The sequence below is a fragment of the Pseudonaja textilis genome, chromosome 2 (assembly GCF_049901715.1).
Source record: "Pseudonaja textilis isolate UNSWEBS1 chromosome 2, rPseTex1.2, whole genome shotgun sequence".
In the NCBI taxonomy this organism is placed as follows: Eukaryota; Metazoa; Chordata; class Lepidosauria; order Squamata; family Elapidae; genus Pseudonaja; species Pseudonaja textilis.
Genome location: NC_141991.1, coordinates 14,399,401 through 14,412,476, shown reverse-complemented (window position 1 = coordinate 14,412,476; position 13,076 = coordinate 14,399,401). Strand labels below are relative to the sequence as shown.

The 13,076-nt window shown below is 42.4% G+C and overlaps 1 protein-coding gene and 4 non-coding genes across 5 annotated transcripts in view; all 5 read left to right on the top strand.

The window, feature by feature from the left end:
* The window catches only part of LOC113449081 (carnitine O-acetyltransferase-like), a 57,896-nt gene that overhangs the window by 19,780 nt on the left and 25,040 nt on the right, over nucleotides 1-13,076 (top strand).
* TRNAC-GCA (transfer RNA cysteine (anticodon GCA)) lies at nucleotides 924-995 on the top strand. Its single transcript has one exon. It is a non-coding gene; the product is annotated as a tRNA-Cys (tRNA).
* On the top strand, nucleotides 4,276-4,347 carry TRNAC-GCA (transfer RNA cysteine (anticodon GCA)). The gene has a single exon. It is a non-coding gene; the product is annotated as a tRNA-Cys (tRNA).
* Nucleotides 7,089-7,160, top strand: TRNAC-ACA (transfer RNA cysteine (anticodon ACA)). Its single transcript has one exon. It is a non-coding gene; the product is annotated as a tRNA-Cys (tRNA).
* TRNAC-GCA (transfer RNA cysteine (anticodon GCA)) lies at nucleotides 9,818-9,889 on the top strand. Its single transcript has one exon. It is a non-coding gene; the product is annotated as a tRNA-Cys (tRNA).

The window sequence follows — 13,076 nt, the reverse complement described above, 5'->3', positions numbered from 1 at the left end:
ACAAAGTTACATTCATATGTAGGACGAGATGGGTGAAAGGAAGGATGAGAAGATGAATAGTAATAGTAATGCAGACTTAGTAAATAGTTTGACAGTGTTAAGGGATCAGTCAGGAGAAGCTAGACATAGTTGATTAAAAGCTTCCTCCATAAGCAAATGAACAAAGTCCTTCCCAGAGGCCTCTCTGAGCATTGTCAAAGAGTTATCCTCTTTCTTTAAGACCAAGGTGGAAAATGCCATTCTCCAGCAACTGATGGTTGGCCAGTCTTGATGATGCTCGCTATTCGGTGGTGAAGCTGCAAGAGTAATTCAGCATTATCTCCCAGATTTTTCTGTTTATGTCTGAAGGAAGTCATTGCTGGCAGAGAGGGTGCTCATTGTCTTTGTCCCAAAGGTGCTTTTTTTCAAGAGGCAGCTGGACTTTCTGGGTTTTTTTTGGAAGATGTTTCGCTTCTCATTCAAAGAAGCTTGTTCAGCTCAGAACTAAAACCGAACCATGACCTGGATGACTGGGAATCGCTGTAGATATTTAGCGATCACCATCCTTATCTTTCCATAGAGCAGGGGGTCTCCAAACTTGGCAACTTTAAGACTTGTGGACTTCAACTCCCAGAATTCTGGGAGTTGAAGTCCCACAAGTCTTAAAGTTGCCACGTTTGGGGACCTTCGCCATACATAGAGAGAGATTCCATAGAATTTTAGCATTCTTTTTTTTCAGATTTGAAGGTCCAATGGAGAAAATTTTGTTGCCCTTTTGGACTATACCCCAGAATTATAGAGAGAGGGTCGTTTCTACTCCGGGGAACTTGTTACAGAATTACAGGTATAACGGTTGAAAGTGATTACTCATGAATTTGGGGAACAAAAACTTCCAGTAAAACCAGTGTCCAAAACAGAGCTTAGGTGAAACTTACCTACATATTGGGAGTATAGCTCAGAGGTAGAGCATTTGACTGCAGATCAAGAGGTCCCTGGTTCAAGTCCGGGTGCTCCCTCCTTTTGTTTTATTTTTCCAAACAATTTATATTTTGAAATCCTTGAAGGCACACAGTGGATGGCATGTAGGAAGAAATAACTTCTACTGAAAGCTTAAAGGAATAATAGTAATGATTACAGGAATAATTTCAAGTCCTTTATGAAAAAAATGGATTACATTTTTTTTATTTCTAAACTACATATGTAGATTTTACTAGAATGACCGGAAAAAAATATATGGAGACATATCCCATATCCAAAACTTAAGGTTTTAATTCTATATTCCTGTATGTTAGGAGTGAAGGTCAATTGCTTGCCAATCAAGAGATACCACTCTCAGTTACACCTGTTTTGAGGAATATGGAATATTTTTTTCTAATTTAAACAATTTGGATCTAAGGATTGGTAGTTGGTCACACTTTGAAGTGTTTAAATAATAGCTACTGTGCTTTGAAATACACTGCTCAAAAAAATAAAGGGAACACAAAAATTAAACATCCTAGATCTGAATGAATGAAATATTCTTATTAAATGCTTTGTTCATTATATAGTTGAATGTGCTGACAACAAAATCACACAAAAATTATCCATGGAAATCAAATTTAGCAACCCATGGAGGTCTGGATTTGGAGTTACACTTAAAATGAAAGTGGAAAAAAACACTACAGGCTGATCCAACTTTGATGTAATGTCCTTAAAACAAGTCAAAATGAGGCTCAGTATGCCCTCCCTACAACGCCTGGGCATGCTCCTGATGAGGTGGCGGATGGTCTCCTAAGGGATCTCCTCCCACACCTGGACTAAAGCATCCCCCAACTCCTGGACAGTCTGTGGTGCAACATGGCATTGGTGGATGGAGAGAGACATGATGTCCCAGATGTGCTCAATTGGATTCAGGTCTGGGGAACGGGCAGGCCAGTCCATAGCATCAATGTCTTCGTCTTGCAGGAACTGCTGACACACTCCAGCCACGTGAGGTCTAGCATTGTCTTGCATTAGGAAGAACCCAGGGCCAACCGCCCCAGCATATGGTCTCACAAGGGGTCTGAGGATCTCATCTCGGTACCTAATGGCAGTCAGGCTACCTCTGGCAAGCACATAGAGGACTGTGCGGCCCCCTAAAGAAATGCCATCCCACACCACTACTGACCCACTGCCAAACCGGTCATGCTGGAGGATGTTGCAGGCAGCAGAACGTTCTCCACGGCGTCTCCAGACCCTGTCACATCTGTCACGTGCTCAGTGTGAATCTGCTTTCATCTGTGAAGAGCACAGGGCGCCAGTGGTGAATGTGCCAATCTTGGTGTTCTCTGGCAAATGCCAAATATCATCCATGGTGTTGGGCTGTAAGCACAACCCCACCTGTAGACATTGGGCCCTCATACCACCCTCATGGAGTCTGTTTCTGACCATTTGAGCAGCCACATGCACATTTGTGGTCCGCTGGAGGTCATTTTGCAGGGCTATGGCAGTGCTCCTTCCGTCCCTCCTTGCACAAAGGTGGAGGTAGCGGTCCTGATGCTGGGTTGTTGCCCACCTACGGCCTCCTCCACGTCTCCTGATGTACTGGCCTGTCTCCTGATAGTGCCTCCATGTTCTGCACACTATGCTGACAGACACAGCGAACCTTCTTGCCACAGCTCACATTGATGTGCCATCCTGGATGAGCTGCACTACCTGGGCCACTTGCGTGGGTTGTAGATTCCGTCTCATGCTACCACTAGAGTGAAAGCACCGCCAGCATTCAAAAGTGACCAAACCATCAGCCAGAAAGCATAGGAACTGAGAAGTGGTCTGTGGTTACCACCTGCAGAACCACTCCTTTATTGGGGATGTCTTGCTAACTGCCTCTGCTTTCCACCTGTTGTCTATTCCATTTGCACAACAGCATGTGAAATTGATTGTCAATCAGCGTTGCTACCTAAGTGGACAGTTTGATTTCACAGAAGTGTGATTGACTTGGAGTTACACTGTGTTGTTTAGGTGTTCCCTTTATTTGTTTGAGCAGTGTATATTTTCCCATCCACGTGTGAGAAAAAGGAATAGTTTCTTTCTTTTTTAAATAAGATAGTTCATCATTTATACCAGATTGGAGTGGGGCGGGAAGTCTTGTATTTTAAATCTTATATTTTAGTAGGGTATCTTGCTGGAATTCAGCCTAATCTCCCAAGGAGAATGAAGAATGGTGCTAAACTAAAAGCAACCTGAAGCCTTTCTTGATCAGGGCAAAATCCTGGATTTTTCCCAGTTCTCTACTGTGGGGATGAAGGGATGATTTGTTTTCTCAATGTTGAAGTGATTTGGATCACTTGCTCCTCACGACCTTTTCTCCAGAGTGGTGGCAAGCCTGGGAGATGTTTTTTGTTTCATGACACTCAGGAGAAGATTAAAAGGTTCCCCCCCCACACACACACACACACGAATAAGGGGTTGAGTCCTTTCCAATCCCTCCTGTAGCATCATCAAAGCATTGTACTTTTTCCTTAAGACCAGGTGGAAAATGCCGTTCTCCAGGCCCCGAGGAAGACCTTAGTTTGATGGTGCTGTTCAGGATCTTGGTTGCAGATGTAGTTCAGGAGACTAAAACATACGAACAACGGTTGCAGGAAGTGGACTTGGCTAGTCTAGTGAACAGAAGGACCAAGGAAGACGTGGTAGCAGTGTTCCAATATTTGAGAGGCTGCCACAGAGAGGAAGCGGTCATGCTAATTTCCAAAGCACCCAAAGGCCAGACAAAGAATAGTGAATGGAAACTGAACAAGGAGAGATTCAACCTGGAAATAAGGAGAATTTTTCTGACAGTGAGAGCAATCAACCAATGGAACTTGGTTGGCCTTGTGGGAGCTTCATCGCTGGAGGCTTTCAAGAAGAGACTGGACAGCCATCTTTCAGAAACGGTGCAGGATCTCCTGCTTGGACAGGGTTGGACTAGATGACCTACAGGATCCCTTCCAGCTCCGTTAATCTAATCTAATATGCTAAAGTGTCAGAGTTTTCTGTTTATGTCCGAAAAAGGGTGTTGATAGAAAAAAATATGCTCCTTATCCCAGTCTTCCCGTAAAGAGTGCATCCATAGAAAGTGAGGACATTTTTCCAGGTTAGAAGGTTTTAGGTAGGTGTAGTTGCCATGCAGGCTCTCCTCCTGACTGTGTCCCAAAATAATAGACAGACATTTTGCTCCAGGAAAGTTGCTGAATTATAGGTGTAACATTTGAAAATTACTCATAAATCTAGGGAACAGAAATAACCAGTCAAACCAACACCCACAACTAGGCCTTAGGTGAGGCTTGTTTATGTGCTGGGGGTATAGCTCAGTGGTAGAGCATTTGACTGCAGATCAAGAGGTCCCTGGTTCAAGTCCGGGTGCCCCCTCCTTTTAATTTTTTTTTGCGGGGGGGGGGGAAACGGGACAATCATCTGTATTATATTCCCAAACTAGATACTTTGTTACAAGTGGAAAATAGATATTCGGCAGATTCCATATCTGAAGCTAAGGTTTTTACCTCATACTCCTCTGTCTTGGGAATAAAAGTTAGTTGCTTGCCAATCAAGAGATAACATTTTCAGCTAGATTTGAGGAAGAAGGAATATCTGTCTTTGGGTCTGAGGGTTGGTAGATGGTGAAATCTGGAAGAACTTCAACAACAGGGAATGGGTTGTAAAAAAACATTTTCCCCATCCATTCAGATGAACAAGAATAGCCTCCTTCATTTTAAAAGACAGCGCTTCATCGGAACTAGGTTGGAGTTGGGTAGGGAGATATATATTAACTGGCCTGGATATCCTACCAGAAAAACCAAATTCACAGGTACAAAATACTTGGTACCTTGCTCAATAGTAGTCACTGAGAGGGATTTTAGAGTCCTAGTGGATAGTCACTTAAATATGAGCCAGCAGTGTGCTGCAGCGGCCAAAAATGCCGACGCAGTTCTAGGCTGCATAAACAGAGGAACAGGATCAAGATCACAGGAAGTGTTAATAATACCACTTCATAATGCCTTGCTAAGGCCACACTTGAAATATTGCATCCGGTTTTGGTCGCCACGATGTAAAAAAGATGTTGAGACTCTAGAAAGAGTGCAAAGAAAAGCAACAAAGAGGATTAGGGGACTGGAGGCTAAAATATAAAAAAAAAACACTTGCAGGAACTGGGTGTGTCTAGTCTGATGAAAAAAAGGACTAGAGGAGACATGATAGCAGTCTTCCAGTATCTCAGGGGCTGCCACAAAGAAGAGGGAGTCAAGCTATTCTCCAAAGCTCCTGAGGGCAGGACAAGAAGCAATGGGTGGAAACTAACCAAGGAGAGAAGCAACTTAGAACTAAGAGGGAAAATTTCCTGACAGAACAATTAATCAGTGAAACAACTTGCCTACAGAAATTATGGGTGCTCTAACACTGGAGATTTTTAAAGAAAAGACTGGACAATCGTTTGTCTGAAATGATACAGGGTTTCCTGCCTAAGCAAGGGGTTGGACTAGAAGACCTCCAAGGTCCCTTCCAACTCTGTTATTCTATTCCTGTTCCATTCCAATTCTAATTCTTTCTGACCTCTCCAAGGGAGAAAGATAATTGAGGCTAAATTAAAGGAGGCAGCTTGCAGTCCTTCCTGATCAGAATGAGATTCTGGATTTCTTCCAGTTCTAAACCAAACAGATGAAGGGAGGACTCAGCGTTGAAAAGACTTGGAGATGCTGTTTCTCCAGAGTGACAGGAAGCCTGGACAATGTTTTATGCTTCACGGGAGAAGCTGGAAAAAAAATGACAGAAAATTAAAAGGCGCCTCCTTAAACAAGCGGGCAAGGCCCTTCCCAGTCCCCCTTTCTGAGCATTGTCAAAGAGTTATCCCTCTTCTCTTCCATAAAAGGTGTCATGAAATCCTGGATGCCCTATTTGGAAACTGGTTGGTAGGTGTCCATTGATTAAATCAGTGTTTTTTTCAAATCTGACAACTTTAGAATGTGCAGAGTTCAGACTTGACAACTTTAAGATGGATTGACTTTTAACTCCTGCACATTTTGTTTTTCAAACTTTGTTTTAGTTGCTGACTGGGAGTTGAAGTTCACACATCTTAAAAGTTTGGAAAACACTGGTTCAGGGCACCTTTTCAGGCTTGTTGAGGTAATTCCCCGTTAGGAGAATGAGCGCATACAGGGAGACGTATTTGAGAGGAGTGTTTGAATAATACACACACAATACACAGATACACTGTACAGTAAATGTAGGTTTTTTACTTCCAGAAAGGTTTAAGCAAAGTCCAAAATAAGCAATCCAAAATCATTTACAAGTTAAATCAGTCAGTTTTCAATCCAGGGATAATCCAAGTATCAAATTCCAGTGTCAAAAACAGTTCAGTATCAGACTTAAATTAAATCCAGTAATATCAGTCAATTAGAAGAAATGGGGCCACAGCAATACTTTCCAACAGAAGGAAACAGAGATACACTCAGACAGGCACTCTTCTGAGACTAAGACTAAACAACCCAGGTTTCTGGCTCCATCTTATTGCTGTTTGAGAAACCACACCCAATTGCAGTTTTTGCAATCTCTTAAAGACATAGTACTAAAATGTTTATCCTGGTTTATATATTTCTAACCCAAATACCTGTTAGATGACTTATATTCCTAACAAGGCTGATTTCATTATAAGGCTTACTCGAGAGTTGAAGGACAAGCCACCAGTGGCCTGAATGGTTATGCAAATAAAACTTTGGGATGGAGAAGGGGGAGATTACAGGTAACAAGTAACAACTGTAAATTTGTTAAAACCCCTTTGTGTTTGTTCAAACCTTCTGAGATGCCCTGCCTTCTTTTGGAGTTCAGTAACCTCCCACTCAATTGTGCTGCTGAAGTTTCTTGGTTCCAAAATTGTTACCTGAGATGTTTAATGGAAAGTCCTAGGAGTTTAAACCCTGTGTACACATTTGATGAAGTGAACTTCAGTTTGCAAAGATTTATTGCCTTGTAATGAAATTTGCTAGGCTTGAAAATGGCTGTCAGACTCCTTTTAATTTTGGGCTACCAACACACCTTCCTGCCTTGTCATTAATTTATGGGAGGAAAATATGCAGCAAAACTAGTCCAAACCTAGATATTAAAGTAATCATAATTGTACTGGGGAGATCGCTCAGTGGTAGGGCATTTGACTACAGATCAAGAGGTCCCTGGTTCAAGTCTGGGTGTCCCCTGTTTGTTTTGTTTTTTTTCCCAAACAATTTATATTTTGAAATCCCTGAGAACACACAGTGGGTAGCATGTAGGAAGAAATAACTTCTACTAAAAGCTTGAAGGAATAATAGTAATGATTATGAGAATAAGTGTGATACAAACTATTTAACTTACAGGTCATCTTAATTTACGGCTAGAATTGGGACTAGGGTTTCCATTTCAAAGCAAGGCTGTTCTTGAGTGAGTCGCATTTGATTTCATGACCTTATGGCCATGATTGTTCAGCAAATTGCTGCAGTTGTTAAGTGAATCATGTCATTAAGTGAAACCAGCTTCCCCCATTGACTTCACTTGTTGGAAGCTGTCTGGGGAAGGTCCTAAATGGGGATTATAAGATCCTGGGATGCTTGCAACCGTCGTAAATACAGACTGGTTGCCAAGCACCCAAAGTTTGATCGCAGGAGCTTGCAGATGCTGCGAAGATTATATGTGTGAAAACCAGTTTGTCGGTCCCTTTTCACTGTGGTTGTAACTTGGAACATTTGCTAGAGGAATGGTTGTAAGTCAAGGATTACCTGTATTTAAGTTTCCCCATAGCCGGAGTTCCCCGTAGCTGGATAATAGAAGAAGAAGAATAGAATAGAGCTGGAAGGGACCTTGGAGGTCATCTAGTCCAGTGGTCGCCAACCAGTGGGCCAGGGACCATGAGAAAATTTTGGTGGTCCACAGAGAAACGTCACCCCCAAGGCGCCCCCCCCCCAAGCAATTAATCCAGGTTGCACAGGAACACAAGGCTTGTGTTGCTTGCATTGCGAACAACACGAGGTAGTGAGGGGAGGGGGGAAAGGGCAGAGGGAGTGAACTTGCCCCATTCGGCCCATGTGCCTGGCCTGGCCACCGGGCTGCTTCTTTCTGCTTCTTTCTTCTTCTGCTTTTGGCTGCACGCAAGGAAAGCAGCAAAAGACTTTCTTTCTCTGCCCCAAACTCCCCCAGAAATGAGTCTTTGGGACCCTGCAAGGCCTCCCGCTCCAAGAGGCTGCGCCAGCACGACAATCAGTCTCACAAAGGCTGATTTCTGGCGGAATTTGGGGGAGAGAAAGACTTTTGCTGCTTCTGCTGCTTTCCTTGCATGAAGCCAAAAGTCTCTCCTCCTTTCCCCCCACCCCCACCCCCAAGAACAGAGCTGGAGATGGTATCCTGTGATCCCAAATAAAGAATGAAAACGGGGTGGGGAATTTTCCTGCAGACTTTTTTGGCGGGGATTTTCCCAGGATCTCTGCTGCTTTCTGCAGAGACCCTGGGAAAACACCAGCAAGCCACCATCAGTCAAAATTCATATTAGTGGTTCGTGGGATTTAAAATTATGAGTTTGGTGGTCCCGGAGGTCCAGAAGATTTTGGCGACCCCTGATCTAGTCCAACCCCCTTGCTCAAGCAGCAGACCCTCTACCATTTCAGACAAGTGGCTGTCCAGTCTCTTAAAAACCTCTGTGGTCTCTTAAAAACCACAACTTCTGAAGACAAAGCTGTTCCACTGGTTAATTGTCATCCCTGTTAGGAATTCAAGGTTGCTTCTCTCCTTGGTTAGTTTCCATCCATTGTTTCTCGTCCTGCCTCTTTGTGGCAGCCCCTCAAATATTGGAATGTTGCTATCATGTCATCCCTGATTCTTCTTTTCCTCCAGACTGGCCATACCCAATTCCTGCAACCGTGGTTCTTCATATGTTTTAGTCTCCAGGCCTTTGATCATCTTAATTGCTCTTCTCTGAACTTCTTCCAAAGTCTCAACATCTTTTATATATGGTAGAAACATCTGGAAATCTAGAAGAGGGGATGTCCACGGACATTCTCCATTCCCAACGATGCTTTTTTCAAGAGGCAACTACTGGACTTTCTGGTTTTTCTTTGAAAAAATTTCATTTCTCAAGCAAGAAGCTTCTTCAGAAGGGGGGATGTTGGGATAATCCTTTTCAATAAAATTCTTAAGAGGTAGGGTAGTTTGGATTTTAAGTACAGGTAGTCTTTGACTTAACGACCACTATTGGGCCTAAAACTCTTGTTGCTAAGTGAGGCATCTGAGCTTTGCCTTGTTTTACAACTTTTCTTGCCACCGTTGTTAAGTGAATTGCTGCAGTTCATAAGTTGGTAACCTGGTTGTTAAGTGAATCTGGCTTCCCCATAGTTTTTAGCTTGTCAGAAGGTCTCAAAAGAGAATCACATAACCCCAGGACACTGCTGCCGTCATAAGTGTGAAATGACAAATGATTGAATTTTGATCACAAATGTCGTAACTATGAAAAAGCAGTCCTAAACCACATTTTTCAGTGCCGTTGTAACTTTGAACGGCCATTAAACAAACAAGAACTGCCTGTCTTATCTTTGACCCCGGAAGCAAATATACCTTACCTGGTGACATTGTCTGTGAGCACTTGATGGCCTCTTTCCCCTAAAAATCTGCCTGATGCCTTCTTTAAAAAGTCAGCAGCCTTTTTTTCCCCCATGGTCCAAAAACTTTTCAACATGAATGTGTATGCAAAAATTTGTTTCTGGGCTGACATCTGGAAGAATAGAAGTTTACTTTGGGAGGAAGGCTTAAAACTCATTTTGTTTGTGGTAGGTAAATATGTAACCAAACCAGTATACATGAGTAAACTTCTGGGAGCTGTATAGGATGTGCTGGGGGTATAGCTCAGCGGTAGAGCATTTGACTGCAGATCAAGAGGTCCCTGGTTCAAGTCCGGGTGCCCCCTGTTTTTTTTTATTTTTAAAGAAAGGTCTTTAATTAGATTTGTTTCCTTTCTAAAATTGGTTATTCCTGGCAACATAGTAAAATTAGGACAGGAAACTTGTAACCAAAAATGGGACTTTTCCTATCTATTTCATGGGGCAATATCATGGAGTTTAACTATGTAACTATGGAGTAACTATGGATTTTAAACATGACCTTTCTATGTATCTTTTCATGACAAGAGGTGTATCAATTCCAGAAGAAATATTAAGTAGCAATCAGAAAAATTCGGATTGTGAGTAGAAAGGACTGAAATACCAACTGACTTTTCTCTCTTATTTTTTTCAATTAAACCAAAAAGAGAACTACATTTTGAAAATCAATTTTACTAAAGCAATATTAAATCTTTCCCCAACCTTTCTGCTGCCTTTGGTAAATGATCAAACATTGTTAATGAAGTACTTTTAATCGAGTTTCCAAATTTTAAAAGAGTTGGCAGCATTGTGTTTTGTTTAGTTGAGCTTGAAACTGCATTGCTAAATCATTTTCTATTGTGAAAGAGTCCGTAGGACAATATGGCAGAAGTGAAATTGCACTGTTGCTGGCTGGGGAATTCTGGGAGTTGAAGTCCTCCAGGCTTAAAGTTGCCAAGGTTGGAGACCCCTGGTTGAGAATAATCTCATCCCTTACAGATATTCTTGCCTTCAATTCCCCTAATTTCTAGACTCATGAGCATCCAGAAGGGGGTTGACTGACTTATAGGTACTCCTCGACTTATGACCACAATGGAGCCCAACATTTCTGTTGCTGAGCTTGTTAAGTGGGTTGTGCCCCATTTTACAACCTTCCTCAACACAGTCGTTAACTGAATCGCTGCAGTTCTTAAGTTAGTCACACGGTGGTTCGGTGAATCAGGCTTCCACATTGACTTGTCAGGAAGTTGCAAAAGGAGATCACATGATCCCGGGACACTGCAATGATGTCATAAGTACAAGCCAGTTGCCAAGCGCCTGAAATTTGATCACGCGACCATGGGGCAATGGTTGTAAGTGTTGAAAACCAGCCACTAATCAACTTCGAATGGTCACTAAATGAACTGTAGTAAGTTGAGGATTACCTGTACAATGCTGTCTTGAGTTATAGCTTTGTTCTCTGTTGGTGCAATGACGCAGGGTGGGATACAAAACAAACACAGTCACAGAAAACAGGTGAAGCCCCTTTTATTCCTCCACTTTGCTTCCAAGCTCTGAATATCTTTGACGGAAGACAAAAACACTCCCACACAAACAGTTGCAGGAAGAAGGAAAAGGGCAACACAAACCAGGCAAGATAAGGGCTGGAGGATGTCCACAGATAACACACACTGGGAAGGACGCCAAACTCAGTGAGGAACCATAAACGAGATATTTACACGCTTTGTTTCCAGCGTTCGCCCGTACGCAAGTCTGTCGTCTTATTCAGTTTTCACAGCTGCAGCCCATGAAGAGGATCAAGGCCCTCTCCTCCCGACTAGACCAGTCTCTCCCTTATCCTCTCCTCCCTGCGTGCCCTAGGATGGAGAGGGGATGGGCCTGGGTCTTCCTCTGTCTGCCCAGCCGGCCTCTGCCCTTCCCCAGCCTCCTCCACAACCTCCAGAGCCACCCTTCCACTCCGTGTCAGCTGTTCCTCCTCTCCCTCAGAGTCAGTCACCACCAGGTCTTGCATTTCAGTCTGGGTTTTTTTTCAGTCCTTGTTTTCCCATGTATCAGGGAAATAATCAGGTACGGAAGCAATTGGTTCTTTTGGATCCAGAGGCAATAAGCACACCAGTAAATAAAGAGATTTTAAGCTTTATTTAAGCTTAAAAGAAACAGATTGAAAGGCATAATATACAAAGCATACATACCAACCAAAATAATACTCAAATCTCTTGGATAAACTGTTAGATAAATCTGTTGGATAACCATTTGTCTGGAGTGGTGTAGAATTTCCTATTTAAGCAAGTGGTTGGACTAGAAGAGCTCCAAGGTCCCTTCTGACTCTATTATTCTATATCTAAATCTCTCTCACAAACTGCCAGGAACTCCTTAATAAAAACAACGATTTTTTAAAATGGACAGCCAGTTTACATAGTACAGATAAGTCTTCGGCTTCCAACAGTTCATTTAGCGACTGCTCAGTTACAACAGCACTGGAAAAAGTGACTGATGACCTTTTTTTCACACCGCTGCACTGTCCCTGCGATCATGTGATCAAAATTCAGGCGTTTGGCAACCGATTCGTCTTTATGACGGCTGCAGTGTCCCAGGGCCATGGGGGGTCCCTTTTTGCAACCTTCTGGCAAGCACAGTCAATAGGGAAGCCAGATTCACTTAACAACCATGTGACTAACTTAACACCTGCAATGATTCACTTAGCAACGGTGGCAAGGAAGGTCATAAAATGGGGTAAAAACTCACTTAACAAATTTTTCACTGTGGAATAGACTCGATTGTGGTTGTACATCAAGAACTACCTGTACTCATATGTCTTAAAAACTACCAGGAGCTTCTTAAGAACAAAAGTTACAGACCCCTCACATCCTGGACATAAAACTGTTTCAACTCCTTCCCTCAAAACGACGCTATAGGCCACCGCACACAAGAACAACTAGACACAAGGACAGTTTTTTCCCGAAAGCTATCACTCTGCTAAACAAATAATTCCCTCAACCCTGTTCGACTATTTACAAAGTCTGCACTACTATTACTGTTAATCTTCTCATCACTCCTTATCACCCATCCCCTCCCATTTGTGACTGTATGACTGTTACTTTGTCACTTGTGTCCTAATGATTTATATTGACTGTCTCCTAGTATGATTTGATTGTTGATTGTACCCTATGGCTATCATTAAGTGTTATACGTTATGATTCTTGATTCTTAACAAATGTATCTTTTCTTTATGTATACTGAGAGTATTTACACCAAGACAAATTTCTTGTGTGTCCAGTCACACTTGGCCAATAAAGAATTCTCTTCTCTTCTCTTTTCTTCTCTTCTCTTCTCTTAACCTAAATTGGATAAAAGTGACTTTTCTTTGGATACCACCACGTAAATCTTACTGGCCAATCGCAACAGGGACATTTAAATTGACTTAAAGATTGCCACATGTACCTTCGTATATTTTGTATATATCTACATGTGTATATTTGAAAATGCTGAACTTGAGTTTGACACTCCTGCATTACA